The sequence below is a fragment of the Pan troglodytes genome, chromosome 15 (assembly GCF_028858775.2).
Source record: "Pan troglodytes isolate AG18354 chromosome 15, NHGRI_mPanTro3-v2.0_pri, whole genome shotgun sequence".
Classification (NCBI taxonomy): Eukaryota; Metazoa; Chordata; class Mammalia; order Primates; family Hominidae; genus Pan; species Pan troglodytes.
Genome location: NC_072413.2, coordinates 36,398,203 through 36,414,082, shown reverse-complemented (window position 1 = coordinate 36,414,082; position 15,880 = coordinate 36,398,203). Strand labels below are relative to the sequence as shown.

General features: G+C 36.4%; 1 long non-coding RNA gene across 2 annotated transcripts in view; it reads left to right on the top strand.

Moving 5' to 3' along the window:
- The window catches only part of LOC104002012 (uncharacterized), a 171,519-nt gene that overhangs the window by 13,893 nt on the left and 141,746 nt on the right, over positions 1–15,880 (top strand). The window contains exons 1-2 of one of the 2 annotated variants that reach the window (XR_010150909.1): positions 9,383–9,556; positions 10,666–10,725. This is a non-coding gene — a long non-coding RNA (uncharacterized LOC104002012). Of the gene's footprint in view, positions 1–9,382; positions 9,557–10,665; positions 10,726–15,880 lie in introns of those variants that run through there. The other variant, XR_010150910.1, reaches the window with a different exon arrangement.

The window sequence follows — 15,880 nt, the reverse complement described above, 5'->3', positions numbered from 1 at the left end:
TGCTGCCAATCTTTCAGCCAAGAACCTCCTGGGTAGAGTTTTTGGGCTCCATTTCTGCACATTTTCCTCATCTCAAGTTCTCTATCCCAGAATTTCTTGGTGCTTTTGTAGTTCCAAACTCTTGTATTTCTCTCCTTTGCTTAGTGATACCACTGGCCTCTCCTTGGGCTTCACTTCCCTTAGAAGTAGTCTGAAAAATGCCCCCAAACAGGAAGCTAGTCAAAAATGGTGACCACCTTGTGCTTTTCTTTTCCCCTCAATGATTGCGGTTCTGAGCTGTCTGTGCCTAATACCAGAAAACAGTTGTCTCATATATTTATGTCCAGTTTTACAGTTCCTTTCGGCAGGAGGCAAATTTGGTACCATTCACTTATCATGATCTGAGGCAGAATTCTGATTTTCTTTTATGCATGCAGACATAGGTCAAGAAAGACTGTAAGTTCCAAAACATTGGAGACCATGCCATAGAGTGTTGGTAATATATTCAACATATGATCATTGCTCAGTGAATATGAATAGAATATATTATATTAAATTGAACTGAAGTTCTTTGATAGGACTGAATTTTCTATTGCTAAGCTCTCTAAAAACCTCTATTCTCCCTTGCTAGATATAGAGTATGATATCGGGGTTAACATGCATTGATCTTAAGAGAATAAATATCATACAGGATTCAATTAAAAGTGAAACCTCACCACCATTTCAAGAGTTCTTAGGCTAAGTTTTTATATTATCACCATTTATGGATAAAACATAAAAATTTAATTGTTTAAATAAAAGTCTGCCCAATGCCCCAAATACCCAATATCTAATATATCACCTTTTATTCATATATAGCAACAATTTTACACAGACCTCATGAAAACTGCTAAAGCTAGAATACTTCGACGAATAGATCATGCTTAAAGGGAAATTTTTGTTCATAAAGGAGGAGACCCAGGGGAAAATCTTTCACTAATACATACATATTAGTTGTTGAACTGAGATGAGTTGTGAAGTCATTCTGCTTTTATGTAATCAGAGGATACTGAGGCCTTGATAACATGTCCATTGATCTAGTGTGAAACATTACAGTGAATATTTGAGTTTTGTTGAAATTTTACTTTTATAAACCTTATAATGGATGCTTTCAGAATACGTTTTTGTTTTTGTCACAGCTTTGTTCCAGGCTGAGAGTTGAAATACAAATAAAAGAAAAGAAAGATTTCTCTTACGAAGTCTGAGGGTAGGACTATGGGAGAGAAGAGGCCACCCCTAAAATCTGCTATTTGTGATTGTGTTTTTATTGTTTTTAAAAGGAAATCTAAAAACCAAAGAATGTAGAGTTGTGCTTAGAAGTTTGCCAGTGTAGGCTGGGTGCAATGTCTCATGCCTGTAATCCCAGCACTTTGGGAGGCCAAGGCAGATGAGGTCAGGAGTTCGAGACCAGCCTGACCAATGTGGTGAAATCCCATCTCTACTAAAAATACAAAAATTAGCCAGGCGTGGTGGCGCATGCCTACAATCCCAGCTACTCGGGAGGCTGAGACAGGAGAATTGCCTGAACCCTGGAGGCAGAGGTTGGAGTGAGCTCAGATCACGCCACTGCCCTCCAGCCTGGGCAACAGAGCAAGACTCTGTCTCAAAAACAAACAAACAAACAAACAAACAAAACGAAGTTTGCCAGTGTGTAAAACATGTATCTTAGTTACTCACTGTATTTCTCCCTGAATCCAGGAAGTAATATCAAATAAACTCTTTCACTGATAAGTCATTACTTTTTGCTCAGTCTATGAACATCTATTGAGGATCTACTAAATGAGCTAGATATGGGTCACTTTGCTTTCTTTAAGTCAGTTATAAAGACTGGTAAAAGAGATGAGGATCTGCCCTATGGGGACAGTTCTAGTCTTATATTAACGACATTTACTGAAACTTTTCCTCTAAGGGGCAAAATTATACATGGAGTGCTTTTTACTTCTCCAACCAAAATGAACTTCCTGCTGGTTAAAATTAATTATCTGCAAGTTTTTTTTCCTTTTCACGCTGTTATTATATTTTTCAGTATTTAGAAAATCAGTCAGTTTTTCTCTGTCATTTCTGTTGCTTGCCATCTTTTTCATTTTTTTGCAACAGATATCTGCTAATCACCTACTAGAAGCCTGTCACTGTTCAAGACACACAATCTCTTGCCCTCATGAAGCTTATATTTTAGGATAGAAGAGACAAAAACAAAATGAATAAGAAAATTATGTGAAATATTTACTAGATGGTGATAAATAATATAGAGGGAAGAGGAGTAGAGAGAATGGAGATTGCAATTCATCTAAGGAAGCCAGGTAAGATCTCAATGAGAAGAAGACCTGAAAGGAATGAAAGACTAAGCTGTGCAGAGCTACATGGAGAAGAAAATTCTTAGAAGTAGGAACTCCACGAGTGTAGGTCCTGAGACAGAAAAGTCTGTTGTGTCCTAGGAAGAGCACGGAGGTTACTGTGGCTGGAGTGATGTGAACATGAAAGAAGGTAGTAGATGAGGTCTATTAGGGGTAAGAAATGGAGTAGATGGTATAGAGCCCTGTAGGCCATTATAACGGCTGTGGCATTCATTCCGGGGCATCAGAAGCCACAACATTTTAAAGAATCATTTTGGCTGCTGTGCTGAAAATTTTCTGAAGAAGAGAATGAATGGCAGCAGAAAGAATAGTTAGGCTATTTCCATAATCCAAGCAATCCATCATTATGGCTGTTTGGACCACAGTGGTAGGAGGGGAGATAGCAAAAAGTGGTCATTTTCTGGATATGTTTTGAAGGCATAGTTGACAGAATTTGCTGACAAATTGGAAACACAATATGACAAAAAGAGAAGAGTTGGAATTATTTCAACATCTTGTGCCAGAGAAATTGGAAAAAACGGTCTCTGTTGCATGACATGGAAAAGGCTGCAGGTTGTGTAGTTTTGGTTAGAGGGAGAATCATAAATTATGTTGGACAGGTTGTTTTGTGATGTTTATTAGACAAATTTAGATGTCAGTAGGAATTGTACACAGATGGTCCCTGACTTACTTATGGTTCAACTTAGAATTTTTCAACTCAACAACAGTGTGAAAGTGCTACACATTCAGTAGGGACCATACTTCAAGTACTCATATAATCATTTTGTTTTTTGCTTTCAGTACAGTACTCAAGAAATTATTTGAGATATTCAGTGCTTTATTATAAGATAGACACTGAATTCAGTAGATTTTTTTTTTCCCAACTGTGGGCAAATGTAAGTGTTCTGAGCGTGTTTAAGGTAGGCTAGGCTAAGCTATGATGTTCCATGGGCTAGATGTAACAACTTAAGATAGTTTCAATGCTTTTTCCACTTAGAATATTTTAAATTATGATGGGCTTATTGGGACATAACCCTATCATAAATTGAAGAGCATCGGTATAGGCATTTGGTGTTCAGAGGAGAGAGGCAGGAGCTGGAGATACGAATTTGGGTGTCAGCAGCATATTTAAAGCCATGAAACTGGATAAGATCACCAAGGTACTGAGTAATGTTAAGAGTCAGAAATGAGGCAGAACCAGAAAAGATGAGACAAAAGGAGTAGCTAGTGTCATAGGAAGAAGACCAAGAAAGTGTGGGTTCTTGGAAGCCAAGTGAAAAATGTGTTTCAAGTCTAATGCTGCTAATTAATCAAATAAAAACAGAAACTAAGAATTCACCCATATCGTGGAGGTCAGCTGGGACATTGACAAGATTATTTGCAGTGGAGTGTTAAAGGCAAAAACCTGATTGGTGTGGTTGAGGAGACTAGGAAAAGAGTTAAATTGGAGGCATCAAGTTTACACTAATATTTCTAGAAGTTTTCTTTGTAAAATAGAGCAGAGAAATGGGGAATAGCTGGAGGAAGTAGAATCAAGAGGTTGTTTTTTAAATGAGAAAAATAACAGCTTATTTGCATGCTGATGTGAATGATCTTTAAGAAGGAAATGAGAGAATAAAGGATAGAGAAAATTTTTGAATAAGTGATAAAGGAATGAGCAAAATCTGGGTTTTAGCAAGGGGAATTAATAGTTTATCCACTGTAAAAGGAGGAAGAGTAAATGGTCACAGATGGTGAATGAGGATAAATGTGTAGGAATTTGTGAAAGTTCTTTCTTGAATGCTTTAGTTTTTTTCAGGGAGTTGATAATATAGCCTTCAGTTGTGAGCAAGGACTGGGGGGAGTTGTTTGAAGTTTTAGAGGAAAGAAGAAAAGGAGAGTGGTGAAAGTGAATGCCATGGGCAAGTAGAATATGGATGCCTGGGACTGTGAATGACCCCATTAAATGAACAATTAGGAATTTTAAAATAAATTAATTTTCGTAATTCTGTGTTTTACTCCAATTATATTTAATGGTATAGGCAGAGACATGGAGTGGGCAGGGAGATGAATTTAACCAGACTTGTGGTTTAGTCAAGCAAGTAAAACAAAGAGGAGGCAATGGAATTCAGGAGGTTTGAAAGAATGCGATTTTAATGATTGACCATGGAATCGGGGAAAGGAGGGACAAAGGCCATGAAGAGGGTGAAGGAGAGTGAGCAGGTAGGAGAATCAAGGAACTGTAGTTTCTAGTAAGTTTAGAGGCTTGTCTACATTTTTGGCATTTCAGTAGAAGTTTTTAGATTGTTGTACTTGCTCACACATGAACATGCTCATATCAGCATAGCTATGAATATATGACCTAGCTTTTATGGAGAAATATTCCATGTAAATGGCCAGGCATTCTAAGAATTTACTCAGTCTCAAATAACACTTTTGAAAAGGCACAGGGTGCCAGAAACTTGGAGTAGGTATGGAGGTTGTATAGATGAAAAGACACAGTTACTACCTAGAAGGAGCTTACAGTCTGGAGGAAATACGGGCGTGTAAACAGGCAAGTATACACAGCCTTCATTAGTCTTGGGTCTCCATAGATATATTGTACTGCAGAAGCTCCTAATCAAAATGTGTCTTTCTATTAGCTATTCTTATACCCAGGAAGTTTACACAGTATGCTAAAGGGTCTCATTTACAGAAGTCCTATCTAGATACTGATCATTTTCTCCAAAGTGCCTCACTACTCTGGCTACACAATTTTTTCATGGCTGTGTTGTTTTCTTCATCAGCTCAGCTCTTTCTGCTTAGCTGGAAGTGACTGACCAATTCCTGCTTATAATCTAGAAGAGATTGACCATTAACCAATTAGCCATCAAAAGGAAGATTATAATAAGTGATCTAAGAGCCAAACACTCAATGCTGGAGGAGTACAGAATTGAGAGTAGGTACTATAGTAAAAATAAATGTAAATAAAGCAACCTTTATCTTCAAAGAGTTTATAATCTACAAGTGATTATGATTAAGCACTTATTGCTACTACAAATATGTAACATTTAGAGTAAATCATTAAGATTTTTTATTACCAATAAAATAATAAGGCATCTTGTAAGGATGATTGTGGTGTTGTGATAAATCATAATCTATGACTGTCATAACTATTTTAGACCTTAATTATTTAGATCTTAATTTATTATTTCTTTCAAACCATTTCTCCAAATTCTACTCATTACTCTGAGGTCTTGAAAATGCTACTTTTGTGCTTTAAGGAATGACTCAGTGCAGCTAAAAAGGCTGAAGTGTAATTGTTATGAAATAAAAACAATACCAAAAAGTTAGTGCAACAAGACAATTTCTAATGGAAAAATATTTTGGAGCAATATCTAAATTAATAAAGATTTTGCCACAATTAAAAGAGAGCATAATAAAGAATATCAAGTTTTTAAATTATAGGAGAGATAGTTGTTTATATCCAACCCCATTAATAGTTGGATTAAATATTCCTAATATCTTCCTTATACTCATCCCAGTCAAGGTAAATTGAAGCCACAGTTTTGTTGTTTAAGTGTTTCACAGTAGGTTACATTCTTTTACTACCAAATTATCAAACAATAGTTTTGTAGTAACATCTGGAAGAAAATGGATGTAGGAAACAGAACTTCTCTCCTGAACATAGTGGGAAAAGTAGCTGGTACACATTTTTTTTTAAACCCCAAATATAAGAAATTAGCAATTGATTGACTCCCTCTTTCTCTTGTCATCCATGTATATTGCAGTCGAGACCAACATTCTTTTGTCTTGGTTTTATGGTATTGTGGAAAGAATATGTGACCAGAGGGAAGAGGCTTGGCTTGTCATGACCACTCACTGAGGGGACTCTGGTAAACCAAAATCTTTTGGAGCTTGTCTTTACATCTTCAAAAAACTTACTTATGGAGCTCTGAAGTTATGTTGTTTTGTTTTATTTAATAAACAAAAATTAACGAAGGAATAAGTGAACTTTGGTTCATATACTACAAAACGGTATCTCAATGGCAGACTTTTAGTTCAAGGAACAGATTTATTAGCTTCATCCTAGTTTATTGTTTGTCTTCTTTGAGTCATGACTACATCATTTTATATCTTATAAGAAAGCACTTATTAAGCACTTACTAAACAGCGGTTTCTACAGAAAATAAAATTAATTTCAGATATTGTTACTAAATTTGAGGAGGTGGGTGCTTTAATGGAGAGTTGGAATTTAAATATCTGAAGCATTTGGAAAACATGGGGCAATAAATGATTAAACTTGGATCGAATGGTAGTCACTGTAAATTGAAGAATTTTGACACTAAGTATGAAAAGAGTTTAGAGACTGGAGAGAAATGTAGGCTCTAGTTTTCTAGTAAACTAGATTTCCTATAAGAAACAGGATTTCATTAATCCAGTCAATCAGGTAGCTAGTTACCTGGTTATAGGAAATATTAAAATAATCAATACAGAGATGGTTGTATGTTTCATTTTGAGCAAAGAAGTACTTTCAGGACATTCCAAAAGAGCTGTCTAGTAGATGGGTTGATATATAGATCTGTAGATCAGAAGAAGGGAGGTATATATTCGTCAGTGGAGTGCCAAACTCTCAGTGGCTTATTGATGCCTACTATTTCGTATGTGAAACTGGAAACAATAGGTTCTGCTGAAATCAAAAGAGAAGTGGTGGGACACAAGCACAAGGAGAGAGTCCGAGGCTAAGCACAGCTGTTGCAAGTCCAACCAGTCAGGTTGGGGGCACAGTTATGAAGAAGGTTTATGTATCAGTCTAAGGTTGGAACCTATAGATTTTTAATGAAATCAATCCACCTTCTTGTATAACTTGTTTTCTACGAGTCATCTATCTAGGTATCAGAGTAGAAAAAGTAGAAAGTTGAGTTGAACCAGGGTTATAGTATGACCAAATGAAAGAACAAGGAATAAGGTATTTGAGAATGCAGTAAATAAAATACTAAGTTTATGGATGATGAAGTCTTTTTATTTAAAATCAATAAGTGAAGCTGGTAGGGAAATGATTAACTGGGAGGAAAAGAAGTAGTGAAAAGGCAGGAAGTGTCAATGAAGTAAAAAAATAGGTTCAGTGTGAGTAAGAACGTGAAAGAAATGGAAGGGTTCAAGGATATCGACTGAGAGAAGAATGTTGGTGCTTAGGAATACAGGTGTCTCTTGAAACGTGGAAAAGACTTAGAAACAGGAATATCTACAGCATGGTTTTGGGTGACTGGAGCTGAGTACGAGCAAAAATCATTGGCAAGGTTATAGAGTGATTCATCCACGTGGTCACTAAAAGTGTAGGTGAGTGGGGCAAAGAGGAAGACTTGGCCGAGTGCCCAAGTCCTTAATGGTCACAGATGAGTGGTTATGTAAGCCCTTGAGTTGGATCTTGAAGATGTAATCCTGTCTAAGCTGATCCTTGGGTGGGTCAAGAGAGTGAAGACAAACAATTTCAGGAATGAAAAGCTTCAAAAACAATGGTACTTTCACCAGAGAAGAAGCACATGTGCAGAAAATAGAACTGACATCTCTTAAATTTGCTACCACTGACTAGCTGTGGTGAAATATTTTGCAGGAGAGAGCTGAAAATCTTGACTGAAATGAAGAATCTGCATTATTTGCCTAGGTTATGTATTTGTCCAATTTTAGTCCCTTAGTACCATAGAAAAGTAAAAAATTAGCCCAATATCTGACATTTTCAGACATTTTTGATATTTAACCTTGACTGCAGACATGCTTAAATATGGAAAACTTATAGCTAGAATAAAGGAAATCTATTAGAATTGTATTCCCATTTTAATTCAATCATACAGTATATTTTCTTCTCTAAAATTATATTATTTCCTGACTTCACATATAAATGTTTAACTTAGCATTTCTGTATAAATAGGAGAGTACATGCTTTAGTTTTTACTCAAATAAATTGTAAACCAATTTTTTTTTTCAAGTCAGGCTGGTAGAGTAGACATGATATGTTCTTTTCTTGGCCATTCCCCTAATGCTGGGAAGACTTTAATCTGCATAACTTTTCACTTCTTTTTCAAGTAAGCATTGCAAAATGAGCAAAGAAAATGTTTTTTTAAAATCTGCCTATTAAATTACAGTCGATTTAGCAATTTGGAAACACTATTAGCAAATTTTAAAAGCCATTTTTCAAAGTGACAGAAATATGTACAGCATTGTACATGCTATAAAATACTGCTGATTTTATTTTACATGCTTTCTATTTACCTCAATTAGTTTCTGATTCACTAAACAAACATTCTTTTTGGATCTTGCACATAATTTTTGTCTCTCCTTTTTATTTTGTATAATAAAACTTTCAGATCACTGGAAATAGGTTCTTAAATTCAGAGAAAAATACTTTTCTGAGATTCAAAAATATGATAAAAGGAAGGGAAATGCTATGTGAAGGCAAAAAAAAGTGAGAATGAACATTAAGTAAATTTAAATCTGCTGTGCTTTTTCATTAACAAGCATTTTATATAACAAGCTACAAAATAGCTTGTACTTTGCTCACCTTCAATCAGAAAACATAAAATACGTGAGATAATGAAATCACACATCAGCCAGAGGGAAGGATACTTAAATAAAGTCACTGTGGGCAGTGTTTGTGGATTGGTTTTTCAAAATATGTGTTCATTCTCAAAATGTGAGGGAATCAACAAGAACACAGGCGGCCCAATTCTATTATCTAAAACCTCTGGCCACACAATATACAGTGTGTATATCTCACTTCTGATGGTTAGTTGATACTTGGTTCCTTTAACCCCAAGACTACAAGTCTCTGATCCAGAGCTCCTCTGATTAAAGAGTATTGACAGGGTTTCTGTGTCCAAATTTGTTTTATGTCTCTAAACTTCATTATTTCTACTTGGACATCTTGTGTGTTTTCACAACTTCAGGTGTTAGTGACTGAGAAATCCCCGTAATCCTTATCCACCCCATGAACTGGCAATGCTGTTGCAAACCTGCCTCAGTGGTGGTTTTGCCATCAAAATGTTAGCCCAAGTTCATTTCAAAACAGCCTTAGAAGAGTATTATGGAAAAAATAAACCTTTGCAATGCATTCCTTTTGTTTCTCTTTTATTCCATTTGAGTTATCAAGTTAACTTCCCTGCAGGTTTTTCACTATTCCAGTCTGTCATTGCTTCAATCCAGACTACACCATTGTCAGATCACTCTTTCAAAAGGACATGTCTCTTCAGGTAACTTTGCTCTAAATCTTTCTAAGGTTCAAGATGACTAATGAAAGGGAAAAACCCTTCTTATTTTTACCAAAGCTTCCCACAATACCTACAATGACCCCATGCCTGATCTCTAGTCCAGCCATGCTGTCACACATAGCCTTACATGTCTTTCCTCCATGACTTTGTTTATCCTATTCTTTCTGCCTGGAGCATAATGCACATCTCCAATTGCCAAGGTCTACTCATCCTTCAACATCATCTTCCAATGCTACCACTTCCAGGAAGCCTTTCCGGATCACCCCAGATGATAATATCCTCTCTCAGCCCTATATCATTGTACTCAAACCTCTGTTATAACACCTACCAGTTTTTAGATTCATATGTACAAGTAATGTTTTCTCTTGTTGACTGTAAAATCATGAGGGCAAATTTTATGTTTGATTTATCTCCATGCATTCCAAAGTGTCTTATACATATTTAGTGTTTCATAAGTGTGTTGAATGAAATAAGTGCCTAATAGAAACTGTTCGCCCCGCCCCCCCCAGCAGATCTCAGGTCTTCCCTTGGTCTTCATTCTTTTCTCTTTTGTTTTCTAATCTGTCATCCACAAGCACTCATTTCTGAGTCCACTTTTCTCTGACTCCTGTAATTCTTTTCAGTTGTTTCCCAGAGAAAACATTAGAGACTTTGATAGGGATAGCAGAAAAAGGATTTTAAAACTAAAGTTGATACAAACTTATGAGTGTACACATGTGCATCCGTGTGTGTGTGTGTGTGTGTGTGTGTTCGTGGTAAGAGGTTCCAGAGGTGCCAACAAAGACTGAGATTTCCCAAGTTTAGAACCATTACTCTAAAGATACTTCAAGTTCCCAGTACAGGACAGATGTGCCTTTTCAGGGAAAGCAAATTTTAGTGAACTCTGTGCTCCCATATATCTGAAAAAGTGACAGGGCTTGGATACACTCCAGAAACAAGCATTTTCCCTGACAGGAAAGCAAATAAAAATCACAAAATATGAAACTTCTCTATAAGACAGATTATAATGGAAACAATTTAAATAGTCACACAGTGATAATACTAAGCTGCTGGCAACAATAAATAATACTTTTTATTTTTATTTCCCACAGAAATTACCTTACCTAATGTATTCTCCAGATTATCCAGAGTTCTCCAAAGAAACAGATCCGGTAGGATATATATATATATGTGTCTATACATATATATATAGTCAGATGTGTATGTGTATATACTTTATATATGTGTGTGTGTGTGTGTGTGTATATACATATATGAAGGGATGTATGACAAGGAATTGGCTCATGTGATTATGGAGGCAGAGAAGTTCCAAGATCTGCAGCTGGCAAGCTGGAGACCAGGAAAGCTGATATTGTAGTTCCTGTCTAAGTCCAAAGACATGAGAACCAGAAGAGACAATGGTATATGTTCCAGTTCAAAAGCAGGCAGGCTCAAGACTCAAAAGAGCCAGTATCTTCGTTTGAGTTCAAAGGCAGCAAAAGACGGATGCCTTAGCTCAAAGTGGTCAGAGGCAGGAGGAATTTTTTCTTACTCAAGGCTTTTGTTCTGTCAGGTCTTTGGTTAATTGGGTGAGGGCCACCAACATTAGGAAGAACGATCGGCTTTACTCAATCTACTGATTCAAGGGTTAACTCACATCCAGAAACGTGCTCACAGACACACTCAGGATAATGTTTGATCAAATGTCTGGGCACCCAGTGGCCTAGTCAAGTTGACACATAAAATAACCATCACAAGTAAGAAGGATGCATGAGTCTCTTGTTTAGTATAAATAGTGTTACTTCAGGATCACATGGAAAATTACATTTTTGCTAACTGATTTGTTTTAAATTCACTTGAAAACTTACTATTAAATTTTTTAAATATTATTAAAAATATCCTATAAACAAAATCCTAATGTTGCTGCAACACCACTAGTGATGGAAAAGATGTAAACTTTGGAACCCAATAAATCTGGGTTCACAATCCCGACTCTGTCCAGACTTAATAACTACGTAACCCTGGGCATTTTACTTCTGATCTGTGCGCCCAGATTTATTTGTATAAGTGAGATATTAATAAGCCCTCCATAGCATTGATGTTAGGATTAAACAAGAGAGCGCATCTACTCTTCATATATAGGAAATGAATGTAACTTCCTTCCCTCCCAACAGTTCCCACTTCTGTCCTATCCTAAAATTAAATGGCATACATCTTACAATTTGGAACAAATTCAAAGGCCACGTGCATCAAACTACTTAGCTTAGATTGTAAGTAGAAGCTAAAGACACAATGCTCTTGCACCAAATCAGGTAAGTCACTCGTAATTTTTAAATAACATGATTTTCTCATAATGTCTTAGCTTCCAAATGACTTTGTATAATTATATAATGCAAGAGATTGACATCTAAATCAAATGTTATTATTATTTCAAAGTCTCTCTTGTAAGTCACTCTCTTTAGCTAGGGCTGACAGATCCCCTGGGTCTTACTGGCTAACATATGTCCACTGATTATTTTTGTCTTGTAGATAAGAGTGTCTTATTACTAAATTATTTTAACAGTTTTTCATCTAAGGTGGACTCCGTATCACATGCTCACTATATCACAGTCACTAAATAACAAATAGCATTTAGTGAGATTGTAGGCTTGTACTCAATATCTACTCTGAAGCAAATTTAACAAGAAATCTTCATTTTTCAAAGATAATTGGAGAAGGGAACAAATCGACATTTACTGTGTATCTACAATGTGGTAAGCACCATTTAAGGCATTTAAACGTTATTTCAGGTTCATGTACTTCCCATAGCATCACATTTCCTTAGAGAACACTTTAGAGACTCTCCAATTCATCGCAACTGGGAAGATTATGGTTGTTTCCTTTGCTGGTAGCAGGAAAATGTGGGACACAAGTTTCTAAGCACAAGACGCGGAATTCGGTGAAGGGAAACAGAGATCTTAGGGGTGGAAACATGCAATTTTCCCATGGGTTCCATCTGAGACATAGTAAAGACATAGAAAAGTTTCTTAAGTAGGTTCTATGGAATGCTAAGTTCCAGAAGACACCCCCTGAAAAGAAGAATTCTGTAGTAAATTTGGAAACATGTCACCATACCATATCCCCCTCCTGGCTGTGATTAGCATATTGAAGGCTTTGAGTAGCACTAGATGGGGAAAAAAAATCTGCTAGCCTTAAAAAACTCAATAATCCCTAAACTCTTTGCTCTTGGAAAACTTTCTGCATGTAACTCATATTTTCTGCAGACAAAATAGACCATCTTACAGTAAAATTTCTCACACAAAGAAAGCTTGGGGCATTCTATGTTTTAAATTCACACATGTCAATTGTTTGCATTACTCCCCTCTTGATTATACAGAGTCTAATTAATTGAAACTATTAAAACATTCCAAATATTTTAGGGTATGTTTTTGCTAGGTGACCATTACAAAAATGAGCAAGCAGCTGAATACCGCAGACTTTTCAAACCTACAAATTTCTTCAGTTATGAACCTACTTCAAAGAAAAGCTTGAAAAGATCTTTTTTCAAAGTATCAGAATAAGAGCTATGTTCCAGTGTCTAATGCCGTGGTAGAAATTCTAGTTTTGTAAGAGAGATTGGTGTGGGCAGAGGCAAAACTATCTTAGCACAAATCATGGTAATATATTTTGATTTAAGTGCTGGAGCAATACTAAATTACTAAACACAAACTTAACGAAAACATAACTAATGTCAGGTTGTACAGTTTCCATTAAAGAAGCTGTTCTCTGCTGCCTCTAAACTCTACTGCCTGGATTGTTTCCTCTCCCTCATCTTCTCACCTAATCTTCTGTACTGAGCCAACTCAGTGGAACAAAAGAGAGTGTTCAGCACCGGACACATTTTTTACTTTAACTTTACTCCCAAAAGGTAATGACAAGAAGCATAATTTACTTCCTACCGCTAGAGATGTTGTAGCTTAGAGAAACTGCAGGGATAGTGATTGGCATAGCTTGACTTACATCTGATACCTTCCCAAACAGAAAGAAGTTTTTATCTGCTACAAAAATCATCCAGTTTAACATCTTAGAGGTTATTCACCATATAGTCATTGGAAACAAGTAAAATGCTTTTCATAGATCGTGCTTTTGGAAAAGTCTTCCTAAAGCCAGCATCCTGGACAGCAAAAAGGTGGTCTGGTAACAGAATTGATCATATGTTCTTTTTTTTTTTTTTTTTTTAAGGGAAAATGTAATTTATTTTGAAGAATTAAAAGTGATTTATTCCTCCTACCCCAATGGCATATCAAGGTCAGATAGTGGTCCATACTTGGTATAGACACTAACAGAGGATAGGCATTGACTCTAGTGAATTTTAAAACAATAATAAAGCCAACTAAAAATGGGTCTGTTTTTTAATGTTCACCATGTATCATCAATGCTAAGCATTGTCAGTGATAAAATAACTGCAGTGGAAAAATAATTTTTTGGTTTATGTTCAAACAATTGTTATAGTTAAAATTGAGTATTCTAATATATCTGCAAAGTTCAAATGAGCACACTTTATTACTTATCATTTAATAAAAACCGTATTCTATATAGTAGTTAGTTTAGAAGACTCCTAATTAATACACTATTCCTCCAAGACTCAGCTACATCTCTAATTCAAGAGTAAGTTTGACAGGGATCTAATTACTCAAACTTGCTTCAGATTTAGTTCATATTTCCAACCCCTGTGCTGCTACTTATTTCTGCATTTAAACAGTAGATTGGAAATGATCAATAATGTCACAGGGATTATAAAGCTGAAACAACAGAATGTGCCTTTCTTCAATTCTGTCATTTTACATGCAAATTATTATCTGATCCTTGAGGATTTCACTCCTTTGAAAGTATTTTTTTTTGTGCCTCCCTCTTTTCTTTCAAAAAAGACATTAACATAATAAAGCAGTGTTAATCCAACACCTTTTTGTTTTTAGGACTTAGTATTTAATTAATTACTTTTTGCTGTTATAGATAACTTTTTTCTGGCCATTATTGTTAATATTTGTTTCATAATTCTTACTGAAATCTCTTTGCCATACAGAGCAGGGTTTGTTTAAAAATGATTCACTGTGGTTTTCAAATATGCCAGATATGCTACTTTTCCATTTTGGAGGTTGCACTCATCAATAAGTCTCTTTTTTTTTTTTTTTTTTTTGAGTAGAGTCTCGCTCTGTTGCCCAGCCTAGAGTACAGTGGTGCCATCTTAGCTCACTGTAACCTCTGCCTCCTGGGTTCAAGCGATTCTCCTGCCTCAGCCTCCCAAGTAGCTAGGATTACAGGCCCCCACCACCAAGCCCAGCTACTTTTTGTAGTTTTAGTAGAGACGGGGTTTCACGATGTTGGCCAGGCTTGTCTTGAACTCCTGACCTCAGATGATCTGGCCACCTCAGCCTCCCAAATTGCTGGGATTACAGGCATGAGCCACCGCACCCAGCCAGTAAGTCTTTTTAGAAAATGGAAGTAGGGCCAGGTACCGTGGCTCATGCCTGGAATCCTAGCACTTTGGGAGGCTGAGGTGGGCAGATTGCCTGAGTTCAGGAGTTCACGACCAACCTGGGCAACGTGGTAAGACACCCATCTCTACTAAAAATATAAAAAATTAGCTGGATGTGTTGGTGCTCGCCTGTAATACCAGCTTCTCAGGAGGCTGGAGTACAAGAATCTTTTGAACCCAGGAGATGGAGGCTACAGTGAGCTAAGATTGGGCCACTGCACTCCAGCCTGGGCAACAGAGCGAGACTCCGTCTCAAAAAATAATAATAATAATAAAGAAAAAGAATAGAAAATGTTAAGTACGTACTATGGTTCATTATGATTCGTATAACCAGTTTCTTAAAACTGTGTTTCTGGTTCATTTTCTCATTATAAAGCAAGAGCTAGGCTGTTTTATTTTGATGTACTCTTCCTTGTAGAATGCATATTTTAATTTGTTTGTTTGTTTGTTTACATTTTTGATCTGAGGTCCTTTTAAGAGAGTTCAGGGGGCCTTTTAAAGAGTTTCTATGGAAGGATTTAGGTGCTCAGGTGGACCACTCATGCAAAGAGGGGTGAAAGAGATATGCCTCTCAGAATGAACCTCACAAATAGAAAGCAAAGCGCAGAGCAAGGAGACACTCACTTTGTATATCTAGCCATGCAAGCCAGAGCTTGAAAATTACTTCAATATCATCCAGAATCACGATGCTAAAATTTTAGTGATTAAAAATCATTGTTCTAGACATTAGTGAAAGTTTGGGGCCCTATCCCCACAATGTTGGATATATCCACATAAGTATACAAATCTTATAATTTTACATACAATATCAG